The sequence below is a fragment of the Camellia sinensis genome, chromosome 7 (assembly GCF_055761805.1).
Source record: "Camellia sinensis isolate YWXY chromosome 7, ASM5576180v1, whole genome shotgun sequence".
Classification (NCBI taxonomy): Eukaryota; Viridiplantae; Streptophyta; class Magnoliopsida; order Ericales; family Theaceae; genus Camellia; species Camellia sinensis.
The window spans coordinates 197,953,830-197,970,333 of NC_138967.1; positions in this window are offsets into that span (position 1 = coordinate 197,953,830).

Sequence of the window (16,504 nt, forward strand, 5' to 3'; positions counted from 1 at the left end):
ACCGAAGCTGTCATCTCCAGAGACTGACGAGTGTAGTCAATGGGAGCCTGCAAAAAATGTTGAAGTCATTAGTATTCTGCGGGATATCCAATGAAATGAAATGACTGTGCAAAACGAAAAGTATAGCACATACCGAGGTCGAGCCGTAAACTCCGATAAGCTCATGACCAGCTGGAGGAGGAGCAAAGGGAATCTGATAAGTCTTTCCAGCCCGCCCTCGGCATGTCATAGTAACAGGCAGCACGGGCCATGCAGTCCCCTGTCTCCCCTCAGGACCTCCCCTCCTACGAGACCTGGTTGCCCCGCTTCTCCCTCTCGCAACTGGAGCCCTCGCTCCCTCTCCTCCTAGGACACCAGTCAAAGGTGGCATCAAATGCGTTCGAATAAAGGTTGCGTAGTCGCCCTCTACGCGGAAGTACTTCGTCTCCAGTCCTACCATGAACTGAATCACCTAGTCAGCGGACAACCTATGTGTCTCCCTCATCGATGGTGGAGGTGCCATCAGCACAAATGGAGCAGGCGCTCCCATAGTCTGATGCACGAAGCTCTCACTCAGAAACTAGGCGCAGTAGATCAGCCCCTCGAAGAGGATGTGGAAATGAGACATAGTCTGGGCAGTGTGGTACTGGTCTCGGAGTCCTGATGGGATCGCATCCCATGGCTGCCATGTAATCTGAGAAAAAAAAAACTGACAAGATAACCAGTCGTCAAATAACTAATCAAGATGCATCGGATTAATTGAAATAATCTTATTGCAGACCTACCTCACGCGCTGTGACCGTGTCGAAAAATTGCCGGAAGAACATGAAGCTCTCTCGGGTCCTACGACGGAGCTGGTCGTCGTATACATCAAAAAATGGGATGGTCGCTGGGGTCTCCTCCACAGGTTTCGGAGCAACTGTCGGGAAATATGCGTACACCCACAGCTATGAGAAAAATGTGATCAGTACAGTGTATGAACAGATTGCAGAAAACAGAACGCAGTACAATAAATAAAGGTTACAGGCCTAGAGCAAATATTTGATTGTGTGTGTGCAGTGTATGGTATGTAGTGTGCAACATGTATGGTGTACAGAAAACGCAAAGCAGAAAACATACAGTGTAAGAGCAGATACAGAAAATACAGAAAGTACAAGCGTCGAACAAAGCAAAAGTACAAATGTTGAGTAAAGCAATGAAAAGGGGAAACTAGGTTGTGTACCTCCCAAGCCCGCCAGTAGCCGCCGATCAACCTCCCATACATCCGAGAAGTGGAGCTCATGTATCCGTAAAAAGTGGTGAGGCCGGCCGCGCCCCAGTCGTAGAAACGGACCAGCTGGAGTACCACCAGAGCGCCCAAGAAGTACAAACCCACGGTATTTCACCTGTTCGAAAATAAGGTGGTATCGAAAAGGAATAGGAGGAAGCCCCTGGCGTACTGCTCTACCCCCTCATCGGTCTCGGGATCCTCCCCTCTGTACTGCTCCTCAAACCAAGAGTATCTAACCATACCCGCTCGAAGAATGGGTAGACGTGCTCCAAGTAGCGCATCCTAAGCAGCCATCCACTCCCCTATGTCGGGATCAAGGGGAATCGGATCACCTTCTATGCCCAGGCCGGTGATCATGGCAAAGTCGAGAGAAGTCATGGTCATCTCTCCCGCCGTGGAGAAGTGGAAAGAGTTGGTGGTGTCCCACCACCTCTCCACAAGAGCCCCTAGGAGAAGGCGACTCGCTGTGACCCGCGTCAAGCTGCAGCAAAATATGCCAAAGTTGGTCCCGTCGATGATCCGGCGGACCCTCAAGGGAAGCACATCGTACCAATCCCGAGCGGTCGTAGCACCATAACCCTTGAAGGAGAGGGATCCACCCTGCAACAGAAAATGCAGTTCAAGATAGATCAGCAATGTATCGAAAATGCAGTTTAAGTCAAATCAGCGGTGTATTGAAAATACAGTCCAGATCAGATCAGTGATGTATTGAAAATATAGTTGCGTGCAAATCAGTGGTGTATCGAAGATGCAGTTGAAATTTGGGGCATTGACGCACGAGGTGCGGTCGTACATAGTATATACAGGGCAATAATAATACAGTTCAGATCAGATCAGTGATGTATTGAAAATACAGTTGCGTGCAAATCAGTGGTGTATCAAAGATGTAGTTGAAATTCGGGGCATTGACGCACGAGGTGCGGTCGTACACAGTACATACAGGGCAATAATGTATGAAATACAGTTAGATCAAAGCATATAATGCGATCAGATCGGAATAGTGCAAGAAATGCAAATAATTGAAAGTAAAATTGCAGAAAGGGAGAATTGGTACCTCCATAGCAATGGCCGACAAATGAGACATCGGCTCCCTCAATAAGAGGTCATCTGGTGCACCCTCATCAAAATTAGTGAAGGTGTGAATGCCTCCTGCTACTGGTATGATATGAGTCTCCGGATGATACCTCGCATGGTAGAAGAGACATGTGCTCATTGGTAAAGGCTGAGGCTCGACCTTTGGCTCAGCCGCAAAGTCCGCCGTCAACTCCACTAGAGGGAGTGCGGGGAAGCCCTCATCGTGCGGAACATCGTCAGCCATCTGAGATAGATGCAAAAACAAGCAAAAATTAGCAAAATGGTGGAGTTTTGAACAAACCAAACCCTAAGAGAGAGAAAATTCAAGGAAAGTTGAAAGCCCGCGAAAAGTGAACTAACCTCGAAAGAAATCTGGGGGAAATGATCCTCGAATGGGGGAAATGATGACAAACACCTCAGATTCAATTTCTGATCGGTTCAAATCGAAGAAAACCAAGAGGTTTTAACAATTCAAGTTTGTTTAGGGTGTTGGGAAATGCGTAGAACGCGCGAATCTAGAGAGAAAGCACACCTAGAGGGCAAGGAAAATGCTTTCTATGCAAGGGTTTGTGAGGAAATGGGTTGATTTTGAGCCTATTTAAAGACCCATGGCCGAAAAGACTATTTTGCCCGAATCTGCCACCGATGGCTGGCAGGGGCACATCGATGGCCGGCACCACTCTGTCGATGGCCGGCAGTGGCCACTAATGGCCGGCGGCTATCCCTGATGGCCAGCCTTCCACCAGCTTCCTCCGTCTATCTGATCGAGGTATTTGTCCCTAGGTTCCAAAAATCCCGACGAATGCTCAAAACTTGATTCAAAACGCCTCTGTGGAAACCCGGAAATCATATCCTCAATGAACGATGGTCGTCGCCCATCAATGCGTACGAGATGTATCCTTTTGTCGCATCCCAAACCTTCCGAGAGGTAAATCAGAAGTCCTCTTTCAAGATGTCTTTATTAGGCATTCTTTTGATTGTTATCACCTAACATTCGCTTGTTATATTAAACACCTATTCTGGTTATATTTGCATTGTCTTGCATTTAGTTATATTTGCATTGTCTTGCATCTAGTTTAATTTGCTTTGTTTTGCATGTCTCACATGCATTATCTTGCATACCTCCAACCTGCATTGTTTTGCATCTCATCTAAACTTGCATTGTTTTGCATCTCATTAAACCTGCATTGTTTTGCATCTCATCTAAACTTACATTGTTTTGCATCTCATTAAACCTATATTGTTTTGCATCTCATCTAAACTTGCATTGTTTTGCATCTTGCATTACCCCTTCTTAACTTACACTGTTACGCAGGTTATGTGCGCTGTTACGTCTTTATTATCTTAACTTGCGCTGTTACGCAGGTTATGTGCGCTGTTACGCACTTATTATCTTAACTTGCGCTGTTACGTAGGTTATGTGCGCTGTTACGCACTTATTATCTTAACTTGCGCTGTTAAGTAGGTTATGTGCGCTGTTATGCACTTATTATCTTAACTTGCGCTGTTACGCAGGTTATGTGCGCTGTTACGCACTTATTATCTTAACTTGAGTTGTTAAGTAGGTTATGTGCGCTGTTACGCACTTATTATCTTAACTTGCGCTATTACGCAGGTTATGTGCGCTATTACGCACTTATTATTTTAACTTGCGCTGTTACGCTTGTTATGTGCGCTGTTACGCACTTCTTTTCTCTAACTTGCGCTGGTACGCACTTACTTATCTACTTTACTTGCGCTGTTACGCATGTCTACTTCTTTATTTGCGCTGTTACGCATGCTTTACTTGCGCTGTTACGCATGCTTTACTTGCGCTGTTACGCATGCTTTTCTTCTTTTAACCTGTGCTGTTACGCATGTTTATCTCTTTAACCTGCGCTGTTACGCATGTTTTATTTCTCCTACCTGCGCTGTCACGCCTGTTCTACTGGTTTAACCTGCGTTGTCTCGCATGTCATATCTTTACTTGCGCTGTTACGCATGTCTACTTCTTTACTTGCGCTGTTACGCATGCTTTACTTGCGCTGTTACGCATGTTGTTCTTCTTTTAACCTGCGCTGTTACGCATGTTTATTTTCTTAACCTGCGCTGTTACACATGTTTTATTGTTTAAACTTGCGCTGTTACGCACGTTTTACTACTTAATCTACGCTGGTACACATGTTTCATTGTTTAAACCTGCGTTGTTACGCATGTTTTACTTCCTTAATGTGTGATGTATCGCATGTTTTACTTCTTTAACTTGCACTGTCACGCATGTTTTACATGTTTTATTTGTGTTGTTTCGCATGTCTCTATCTTGCGCTATTGCACATGTCTTAACCTGAGCTGTTACGCATGTTCCATCCGCGTTGTCTCGTACCCACAGGATTGCATTGTTTTGTACCCCTCCACTTGCGTTGTCACGCACTTTTCACTTGCATTGTTATGCATGTTTCTAACGATATTCTACCTGTTGAGTCTCTTTCTCTTACAGGGCACGATATTATATGTATGGTTCATTTGGAGTCGGCACGACTAGACGAACCGGACAGTATTGTATGCACTCCATGATAGACGTGGTCAAAATTGCATAATTTTCTTACATTCTTTCTATTGAAATATGTAGGACTGTTATCCATTCGCTTAAAATGTCGCATTTATTGTATATAATTGCTTCATTACAGTTTTCCTTTGCATAATCATAAGTTATCCTCCTACATCTTGCATATCATTTGCATTATGCCCCAGCCTACGGGTGCATCTCTGCATGCTTATATTGATTGTCTTCCTGAGTCTTCGGCCTTGTTAAAAATGGGTCGTCTCTGGGCTTTGACACTCACTCTCATCACTTTGTGACTTTCGAGTTCTGTAAAAGAGGGGCAACTGTAGGCACTCCATTTTTGACCGTCCTCAAGACTCGGTTGTGCTTGCAGGTACATCCGGACACAAGTTTGATTGCTCATTGGGTATTCGACTTTGGCGGTGGAACGTCACAGGTTCGAGCCTTCCAGACCCTGTATCCTTTGTGCCCCATTCTTGGACCATGACTTGGTCCTTTCAGCATCTTTCTCCTGGTGCACTGCCGGCCATAGTCTGGCACTGCCGGCCATGGATTTGTTTCTATCAGCCATTGAGTGAGCCTGCCGGCCATCAATGAGGCCGGCGGAACCCCTGTCTCAGCTGGTTTTACTCTAGATCTTTTGAGCCAGCTGGAATCCTTTTATTTGCCCTCCATACACGTATATGGAAGGATGGAGCTCTTGCCAAGCTTCTTGAAGAAGCTTTGCATTGCTTTTCTTCTATATAAGGAGAGGGCCTCTCTCCTTAGCAGAGGTTCAGCTCTTTGGAGAAGAAATATCCCTCTCTCTCTATATTTTGTTGTATATTTGTGCCTTGAAGTCCATTTTCCTTGCACTTCTACACTACAACACATAGAGATACACCACCACCATTGGATTGAGGTTCTTGGAAGGACTTCTTGAGCTCTGAAAGTGAGGTTTTATCTCCTGAAGTTGCTGGTTTCGAAGTTGGACTTCAAGGGTGAGTATTTTCCCCATTTTAGCACCTTTTTGTATCTCATTTTGGCCATTCTTACATATTGATTTAGGCCTTGCTTTCAACTGAAAAAAGTCTTTTTTAAGTACTTTTGGTGGTTGTTTAAGATCTTTTGGCTGTTGAGGGTCTTCAACCCTCTTGTTGGCCTTGTTTGGCCTTGTTTTGAGCCATGCCTTAAGGCCTCCGAGCTAGCCTTGGTTTGGCCTTCTAACCACTGAAATCCAGTGGATTTTCGGTGGTAGGCATGAGGTTTTGCGGCCTCAAATCAGAGGGGGTGGCCCCCTCTCTTTTGGTTCTTGTTTGCTTGCATTTTTTGCCTTCCAAAGGAGCATGCCTCTATGTATTTTTGAGGATTGGTTCAGGCCATTTTTTGTGACTTTTAGGACCTGCCTTAAGTCTGTCCATGGCTAGTTTGGTCATATTTTGCATGCATCTTACATGTGTAGTGTAATCCCATTCATAGCCTTACAAAGTAGCATGTTCTTCTTGCATGTGTTGGCTCCATTTCAGTAGGTTTTTGGTGATGTTTTACCATGCCTTAGATCTGTTTTGGGTTGGTTTTGTCACTCTATGCATGCATCTTACACTTGTAGTGTAAATCCCATAAACTAGTCTTGTATGCTTCTTGTTTTAGCATGTCATTCTAGCTTATGTTGAGCCCATTTCAGCATGTTTTTGATGATGTTTTGCCATGTCATGACTTTGTCTAAAGTGGGTTTGGTCATCCTTTGCATGCTCTATATACTTGTATAACAAATCTTGCTTACTAGCTTCATGTGCATGATGTTTTGACTCATCATCCTAGCATGTTTTGGCTTTGCTCCAGCATGATTTTGTCCTTGTTTTAGGCTGTCCTAGGACTTTTTTAGGCTGCCATGGCCATATCACTCATGCTTTGTATAGCTATAGTGTAAATTCTTAGGTTAGTCTTGGGTTTTGAGGCCCCTACCATGCCATACGTATGATGTTTGCATGCTTTGCCATCATTTTACAAGTTATTTCAGTCCATGAAATGTGGCCATACACTTGCATTTGACATGCTTTTAATGCCTTGGAGGCTTGGCTCTTTATGCCTCATGAATGGATCATTGTGCATGCCATTAAGCGTAAGTCTTCGGCTCATCATATCAGTGCATTTTTGGTCTTGTTATACCATGATGTAACTCTGTTTTATGCTGTCCAAGTCATGCCATGTTTGGTTTCAATAGGTGTAGTGCATTGCCTCTTTTGTAGCCTTGCATGCTCCATGTTTGTGGCCTTGTGTTCTAGCTTGTGTTGGCTAGCTTCGAGCTTGTTTTTGGTCTTGTTTGGACCTGCCTTAGGACTGTTTTAGGTTCCCTTAGCCCTTTGGGCTTTGCTTCGTATGGCCATGGCTTAAGTTCCTTTGCTAATTCTTAGTTTTTGAGCTTCATGCATGCTATGCTCGTGTTATGTGTGTGATTTGGCATCATTCCTAACATCATTTCAGAGCATGTAGTATTGTCATACTTGCATGCTTTTCACTCCTCAAGTGTGCTTAAGAGTTGCATCTTTATGCCTTAATTCTTGAGCCAATTGACATGCATGTTTGCCTTGCCTTTTCATGCTTTTCATACTATCAATTCATCACTTATGGCCACTGATTTTAGGCATGGCTGAGGCCTATCCATCTTTAGTGTAAGCCCATCTTACCATGTTGTCACATGCTTGTCTCATTTCGTATATTGTTGCATACTTGTCCGCCTTCACATGCCTTGCATGTTTGTATGTTCATGTTGTATTTTATCATGTTGTTCAAGGTTGTTACCTCACATCATGCGTATATGCTTGTTGCATGCTCGGGTTATTGCATTGTATGTTTGTATGCCTAAGTCATATTGCATGTTTTCCATGTTTGTTTTGCATTGTCGTTTGGATTAAAGTGTTAATCCGAGCACGAGGAACGAGGGGCGTTTCATACTTCAAGTGATGAAACGTATCTCAATTCTCGGTCGCCGACGCTCTTGATGATCCATGATAGAGTTCTAGGCACTTATGTGATTTTCTTGTGCATTCATTTCATATTAATTTGCATAAGTTGGATATTTGGCCATCATGCATCGGGATGCGTGATTAATGGTCTTGGATCCGACTATGCCTCTCCCTTGATGTTTCGAGGTGATATGGAGTGGCATAGTGCATACATACCCTTGGGAGACCCTCCATTTTCTCTATTTTGTGCTCTGCTACAGCTTGGTGTCCCAGCACATCAGTGGCCGGCACCTCCTCATCCTTGGCCGGCAGTGTACCATCTTTGGCCGATAGGTGGTTGGCAGTAGCTTCCAATGGCCGGCAGGCCACTGATGCACTCCCCCAAACTAGTTTTGGTAAGGTTCAGTAGGAATTCCTTGAGGACACCCTGCAAACAGAGCCTCTAGAGAGCAACCGGAAGGCGTTTCGAGGCGAGAAACCGAGCGCGAACATACATACCCTTCTGTTTCTATGAACAGAGCAGGAGCAACATTAGTTGTCGCTTTTCATTTGTAATTAATTAATTTGTTAATTAATTAAGTTTTGTAATAATTAGTTGTAGCTAGTTATTCATTTTTTGGTTATGTAATAATTAATTAGTTTGTTAGTTAGTTAATTAGTTGGCATGTATTATTTATTCGGACCCTCCATTGAGAGGGCCAATTTTGTAATAAGGGTGTGTGTATGCGTGCGTGTCTCCCAACCTCCATTTCTTTCTCCCTTTTACTTACTTGCTTTTGTTGGTTAGTTTTAGGTCATTCTTCGATTAGCATCCTTATGGTTCGCATGTTTGCATTCATCCTTATGCTTTGCATGTTTGCATCCATCCATCTGTCTAGCATACTTTTGTTTACATGTTTGCATCATTCATCTACATTGCATGCACCGGGCTCGGCGCATCATACTAACTGCATCGTATTTCAATTCCAAGTTGAATACATATATCAATTGCTACATCTTATGTGTCATTTTAGGATAGCCGAGCCTATTTCTAATTGCATCTCACGTGTGTTGCATTAGCAATCTCAACATAGCTAGGATCATGCATTTGATTACTAACTAACTTTTGTTTTGGCTCAGAGTACTAGGTAAGCTTTTTATGCTTTAGCATACTACATGTGTGTCATTGCTGCCATGAAAGCATGCTTGCCATGAGGCTATTTGCTTAAGTATATAACTGCCTGAATGCCTGTTGGTGAAGGTTGGATTGCTTGAATTGGAGCAATTCATTGAAATTCGCATTTTAGCCTACTTGCGAGTAGCAAACTTCAAACCATTTTCCAAACAAAACGGATATACGATGCTTTGTTCCAAATTAGGCGATCTAGTCTATACTTGTTTGCTGTGTGCATCACATAGTAATTCTAGCTAATTAACCAGAATAAGAACACATGTGTTTTCAAAAACTAGATATCATGTTTAGTAGTGACCGATCTTTGATCGGGCGAGCGGGGGTGCTCATAGCTGACCTTCCCCAATCGTACCCAAGTTTCCAAACCGAGGCAACTTTGGTGATGACGGACACGTGGCCTTAAGCACGAGTCAGGGTTTCCTAAATTTTCCTAAAAATAAAATATTTAGGTGGCGACTCTGTATCTGGCAAAGCAGTCCATGTTTGGCACTTCTTTACAAAAATCAATTTTCCAAAACGATTTGTTGGATTTGGACTCTTTTTATTGGCCTACATTGCACTTTGCGAGACTAGATTCAGAACTGTGACAATTTGAGTCTGAACTGTAGCCTGAGTCCCTTGGGGTGCGTCTACAGTCCCCTGTGGTTGTTTGTTTATTTGTAGTGAATGATGTCAGTGTATTGCTTTGTTTGTTTGTTGTCATTGTGTTTTGTGTGGGGTATGCATTGAAAAGGTGAAGTTTATCCCTAATCCTCAGTGTATTACTTTGTTTGTTTCCTTCTTCAATTAACTTTTAACTTTATGCGTGAAGAATATGTTTTTTAATTCTATTACTTTATGCTTGTCATATACTGTAGGCATTTGTATTGTATAACTTTATGCTTTTATATTCTGTTTCTGTTTTGTGTGATCTATTTGAGGATTAGGGATTATTTATTATTTTAGTTTATGTTGGTTACATGCATGACTATATCTTTATTTAGGGTTATGGGTTGTGGTCCCAAAATGTATTGGTGAAAGTCTTTTCTACTTTAGAAGTGAATGTTGAAAATGTCAGACAAATTAATAACTATTCAAATGCACCATGGGGGTCATTTTGTCTTTTATCCACATGTTGTTTATAAGGGTGGTAGGGTGAATGAAATAATTAACTGTAACCCTAACAAATATCCATGCTTGAGTTAATAAACCTTTATTATGACCTGGTTGGTGGAAAAGGAGCAAACATAGATATGTACTATACATAGCCTGGTTATAGTTTGGATATTGGGTTGAAAATAATTTACAGTGATGCTGATGTGATGAAAATGCTTGAGGCTTATAAGGGTTTAGATTATGTAATAGTTTATGTAGAGAAGGGTGTAGATCTTATTATGGTTTTGTCATCCAATGGTGAGTTGTCGTCAGATCCCAATGGTGCAGAACAGGGTGGTAATGCCACGGGTGGTGGTGACACAAAACAGGGTGGTAATGCCATATGTGGTGGTGACTCAGACATTATTGATATAAACTTGTCTGATATTGACATCATAGTTGATGACATTGGGAATGACTCAGATGATAGTGCAGAGGTAGCTGAGGGTGAGGATGTGGGTAAGGAATGTAAGGGTGGTGAGAAATCAAGTCAGAATCAGGCTAGAGAGAGTTAAATAGGAAGGGGGCATGAGGGTAATGATACATAACATGAGGAGGGGTTGTAACATACTACTAACACTGAGTCTGTAAAAGGTAATGAGGCTGATAAGAGTGACAGTACACAGAGTGAGACTGAATTTTTGGCTGATGAAGAGAGAAGTGATAGTGATGATTCTGAGGACTTGGACTATGTAGTTAGTGAAGAATATAGTTACACTGAAACTTCTGAGGATAGTGCAGAGGAAAGTGATGACCAAAGTTGGTTGTATGAAGACCTAGAGGGTCTAAATGATGACATTTTTTATGAAACCTCACACAGAAGAACTGAAGGATCACCACCTAAAGTTAATCTACCAGATGATATTGGTTGGTATTCAAATCTTGATGATGATGATGAATTGATTAGTCTGAAAGGGTTATCAGATGAGGCAAATGATGTTGGATACCCAGAATACATAGAAGGGATGATAAAGGATCCCAAACTTGTAGTTAGAATGAAATTTCCCAGTCCCCAAGTTTTTAGAGAGTATTTGAGGGAGTTTAATGTGGTGCATGGTTATGATATAAGGTACATCAAAAATGAGAGTACTAGGATCACTGCTGTTTGTAGGCATGGTTGTACTTGGAGGATACATGCCTCTCCATTAGGGGAACCACAACCTTTCAGATCAAAACTCTAGAAGGGAAACACACATGTGGGAGGAATTACAACAACAGACAAGCCAACTCCAAGTATTTGAGGAAAAAGTTTGTGGATGAGGTGAGAGATGACTCCTCCATTAACATAGCCTATTCTAAGAAAAAAGTGAGAAGAGAGATAATGGTAGATGCAAGTAAGTTTCAAATATATAGGGCAAAGAGAAAGGCAAGGGAGATAATTGCAAGGGATTTGGCAGAGCAACATCATAGGATTAGGGATTATGTAGCTACAGTTATTAGGAAAAATCCAACCTCACACATTTCAATAACAACTAAACCTAAAAAGACATAGCCTACATTTGAAAGAATGTATTTCAAACTTGGTGCACATAAAAATGGATTTCTAACAAGGTGTAGACCAATAATAGGACTAGATGGTTGTCATTTGAAAGGGATTTTTGGAGGGCAGCTACTCAGTGCTATTGGGAGAGATGAAATGACAACATGTATCCTATTACAATGGCTTTGGTTGAGATAGAATGTAAAGCCTCTTGGTCTTGGTTTCTTGAGGAATTGATGAGTGATATTGGGAGTGTTGAGGAGATAGGGTGGACATTTATATCAAATAGACAGAAGGGGTTGGTTGAAACATTTGCAGAGTTATACCCTACTGTAAATGACAAATACTGCCCAAGACATATGTATAGTAACTTCAAGACAAAATACAGTGGTTGTGTGTTGATAGACCTGTTCTGGAAAGCTACATCAACTGGAAATGTGCATGAATTCAATTATTGGATGAAGAAAATTGAAGAAGCTGATCCTAAGACTGGAAATAAGAAGACAACTGTGGAGTGGTTGAGGGAGACTGACCTTGCTTTGTGGGCAAGGTCACATTTTTCTCCAAGGAGCAAATGTGACATCCTTGTAAACAATTTGAGTGAGTCATTCAATTCTTACATTCTAAAAGCTAGAAAGCTACCAATAATCTTCATGTTTGAATGGATCAAAAGGAAATTGATGCAAAGGATTCAAGTTAAAAGGGCTGGAATGGCAAAATACAGTGGTGAGATTTCTCCCAATATTCATGACAAACTTGAGAAGTTGAAGGTAGAATCAAGGAACTACTTTGCAACTTGGTGTAGACAATTAGAATTTGAGGTTGATCATTTTTAGAGGAGGTACATAGTAGACCTAAGTACTAGGACATACAGTTTTAAGAGATGGGATTTGTCTGGTTTGCCTTGTAGTCATGTCATCAGTGCTATTCAAATCAATCATGAGCAACTAGAAGCCTATATGCATGAGTATTACAGCAAGTCTAGGTACTTGGATACTTATGCATTCATAATACACCCAGTTCCAGACATGTATGAGTATGAGGAAAGCAGCCAGAAATTGAATTCACCAGAAGTAAAGAAATTAGCAGGCAGACCAAAGAAGTTAAGAAACAGATAAGCAAATGAGCTAAGAAATCCACACAAGGCATCAAGGAAGAACATCAATGTGACATGTGCAAAGTGTCTGCAGAAGGGCACAATTAGAGGTCATGCAAGAACAAACTGCATCATAAGTCCAAAATGGTGAAGGTTAGTGTATGCTTATGCATTCATTTATTCCACACATATTGTTATTTGTTTGTTGTATACTTAATTTGTTTGTTGTAGCAGAGATTTACTAGTGGGCAATCATCTCAACCTGCATCAACTCCTACTCCTACTCCAACAACAAACATCCCATCAAATGAGGTAACCAACTTTTAATGTTGACTTGTAACTTCAAGTAGGAAACTAACAGTAGTTTGCCCAATTTGTTTCTAACTGGAAATTTTTTTGCCTCAAATGTCCAGTAAGAGCTAAACTAGAAGAGGAGGCCAAACAGAATCTTAGCCACCAATGAGTACTGCTTCTATTGGACTGAAGAGGAGGAGTACTAGGTTATCCACTTAGGTAACTCACTTGTTTATATAACCAACTTTTTTATTTTGTAACTTTTCTGTTTGTTAATTGAAAATGTTGTTGTAGTCCACAAAACTACCAACCCATGGTGGAAAGACATCAAGTGGTCTTGGCAAAGGACCTGAAATCACAGTTGGTGGGAGGGGTAGAGAACCAATTAATGCATCTGCATCTGCAATCAATGTTGGAAGAACTGGAGTGAATGCTAATGTCAGAGGGCTTGTTGTGTCAATAACTTCTGTGCTAGAGACAATCAAAGCAAGGAGATAGGACAAAGAACTGGCAACTGGGTCAAAGTAGACTGTAGGATTACCTGTTATTATTTATGTTTTTGTAATGAAACAATACTACAGAATGTGTTGTGGTTGTATTTAAGCTAAGGAATGATAGACACACACTTAGAGTTATGGTTTTTGTATTTAGAGTTATGGTTTTTGAGAAAGGTTTTGAAATGCAGCATACTTTTATAAATGTATTGGTATTGAATAGAATTGTCAGCATACTTCTGTAAATGGATTAGTATTGAATATCATTGTCAGCATATTTTTGTAAATGGATTGGTATTGAATAGCATTGTCAATTTCAGTTTTTTTTTGTCATTTTTGTTCCGTTGCTTCAATTGCATTGATTTAGAATGAGGCCTGTTGTTTTGCAAATCTACTCAGTAGGGTTACCATTGCTTCAAGTATACAGTCAGTTTGTTTGTGTTGGAATCATTTTAATGTTGGTTGTATATTTTGCATTACAATGCAGTAAAAAAATTTTAGAATTTGTTGAATTTTTTTTCTAATTAAACTTAGCAGGGTTTTGTGTTAAAATAATTTTCAATGCATTTTCATGTTGCAGTAAAAAAGAACATACAAAAATCACAAATTTCATAAACATAATTTCATTGCTTTCAAACATACATCAAGTGCATAAAGCACCTTACAAATTCTTACAAATTCATTTCATACTGAACATTAACATGGCGGAAATGAAACATACAAGCAAAACCACCATAGATGTCTTCATCATCATGTTCAGTGCCTCCATCTTCATCTCCAGCTGCATCAATCTTCCATTAAACTGCATACCTTCCTTAACTCTTGGCTTCTCATTATCGATCTCATCTCTTCCATAGATGGGAGCATATCCAACTAGGTTGCACCAAGCCCAGAAATTACAACCCCCCAAACCTGTATTTTCACAAACATAGTACAACCTACCTTTTGAAGTCTTCTCGGACTCCACAATTCTAATGGCTGCTTTTCTCCCACAACGACATTTCTTGCTCATGAACCTCCATATTTGTCCTTCTCCACCTCCAATGCTTGAAGATGACATTTTTGTTGGGTAGACTAGACTGTAACTCGACATACAAAGTAAGGAGGCAATATAAAAAACAATCTTATTGGGTAAGCTTTTATGTTTAACCCTAGGGGCATTTGGTCTTTTCATTGTGTGGAAACGTCATCAATTCATGCCCAATTGCACCACACGCGCGTGTACTGCACAGCCGGTTAGAATAGATGGAAAACCTAACTGTGCACATTAGTTTATCAACCACATGGGGGTTATATGGCGATATTCGAAAGTCAGGGGGTAATCCGCAAATGGCCTAAACCATAGGGGGTAAAGTGAAGTTTGCCCAAGGAATAAACTCCCATCATAAATTTGCTTGCCCTTTTTACATTTTTTATTTAAATTTTAGTAAAATTTTTATTTTATTTTATATATATATATATATATGAAAGTAGTTTTTATTTGGAAAAATTATTTTAAAATTTTAAAATTTTCAAGATTTAACTATTGTAATAAAATATTCCTTTATTTATTTATTTATTTATTCTGTGAACCAACAAGTGTAAAATGATGATGATCTAAAAAAGAATGGGTTAGAGAGAGAGTGTCTGTCTTCTCTCTAGAAACTACCTCAATTTCTAGGGTTTTTAACTCCTCTTTGATGATGGCTGATCCTTTCTCTAATGCTATGTTCTCTACCTTAGTGAATGTGAGTGTGTCACCGCTTGACTCTTCCCAGTTGTTGGTTAGGAATGAGGCGAAATCGATTGATAAAACCCAGAACGGTATCGTTAATCTTTCTGAAAATGATTTGTCGACTCTCATGGAAATAACTCAGAGAAGTGGGGGTTTGGAGGACAAGCAATCGAAGGCCATTTCAAATCTTATGAATCGTCTTCTTTCGTTGAAAAGCAAACTCAACCTAGATGGATCCTCTGTTGCATTCGATGGTCTAAAATCAGCTGTTGCTAGTCTAGGGAGGTTTGAGAATGAAGAGATAGATTTGCAAATTCCCCCTAGATGTAGCGATTTGGTTGAAACTGACTCAAAGTTAGCCTTTCAAGTTGAAATACCCAGCAGTTCTGGTGCGTTAAGGGAGATTCAAGAACGTAGGGTGGATGTTTCAAGCACGACCCTCAATCTAGGCCAACCTCTTAGGCTAGGTGGAAGGGGTTATGGATCTTATCGTGGAGGGCGTGGCAGAGGGGGTAGGGGTAACCCCTACCAATCGGGTTTTGTTCGTGGAGAGGTTGATGCAATTCCAAAGGAAGGAGACAGACCAACCAAAACTTGGGCAGATGTGGCAACGATGCCAAGTAGATCTCCGATTAAGCTCAGGTATATTCCTTCCCCGCCTTCAGATAATGCAAATATTGTGGAATTGCCCTTTCGCAATAAAGGTTTGGGAAAATGGAAATCCTGTTTAGTGGGTTATGTAGACGTGCCCGAACGTCCCGAGCTTCGCGCCCGAAATCGGCGCAAAATCCGATTTGTTCATTAGCATACTACAGTTCGGACTCAAATGTCACGGTTCTGAATCTAATCTCACAAGGTGTAATGTGAGACCGATATATCACCAAAGAGTTCAAATCCGACAAATCGTTTTGGAAAACTGATTTTAATAAAAAAGTGTCAAACATGGACTGCTTTGCCAGATACAGAGTCGCCACCTAAATATTTTGTTTTGGGAAAAAATTTAGGAAACCCTGACTCGTGCCTAAGGCCACGTGTCCGTCATCACCAAAGTTGCCTCAGCTTGGGAACTTAGGTACGAGAGGGGAAGGTCATGCAATGAGCACCCCCGCTCGCCTGATCAAAGATCGGCCTTTATTAACATGATATCTTGTTTTTTAAAAACACATGCGTTCTTATTTCGGTTATTAGCTAGAATTACAATGTGATGTGCACAACACACAAGTATAGACTAGATCGCCTAAGTTGGAACAAAACATTTCATGTTTGTTTGAAAATGGTTTGAAGGTGCTACTCGCAAGTAGGCTAAGACGT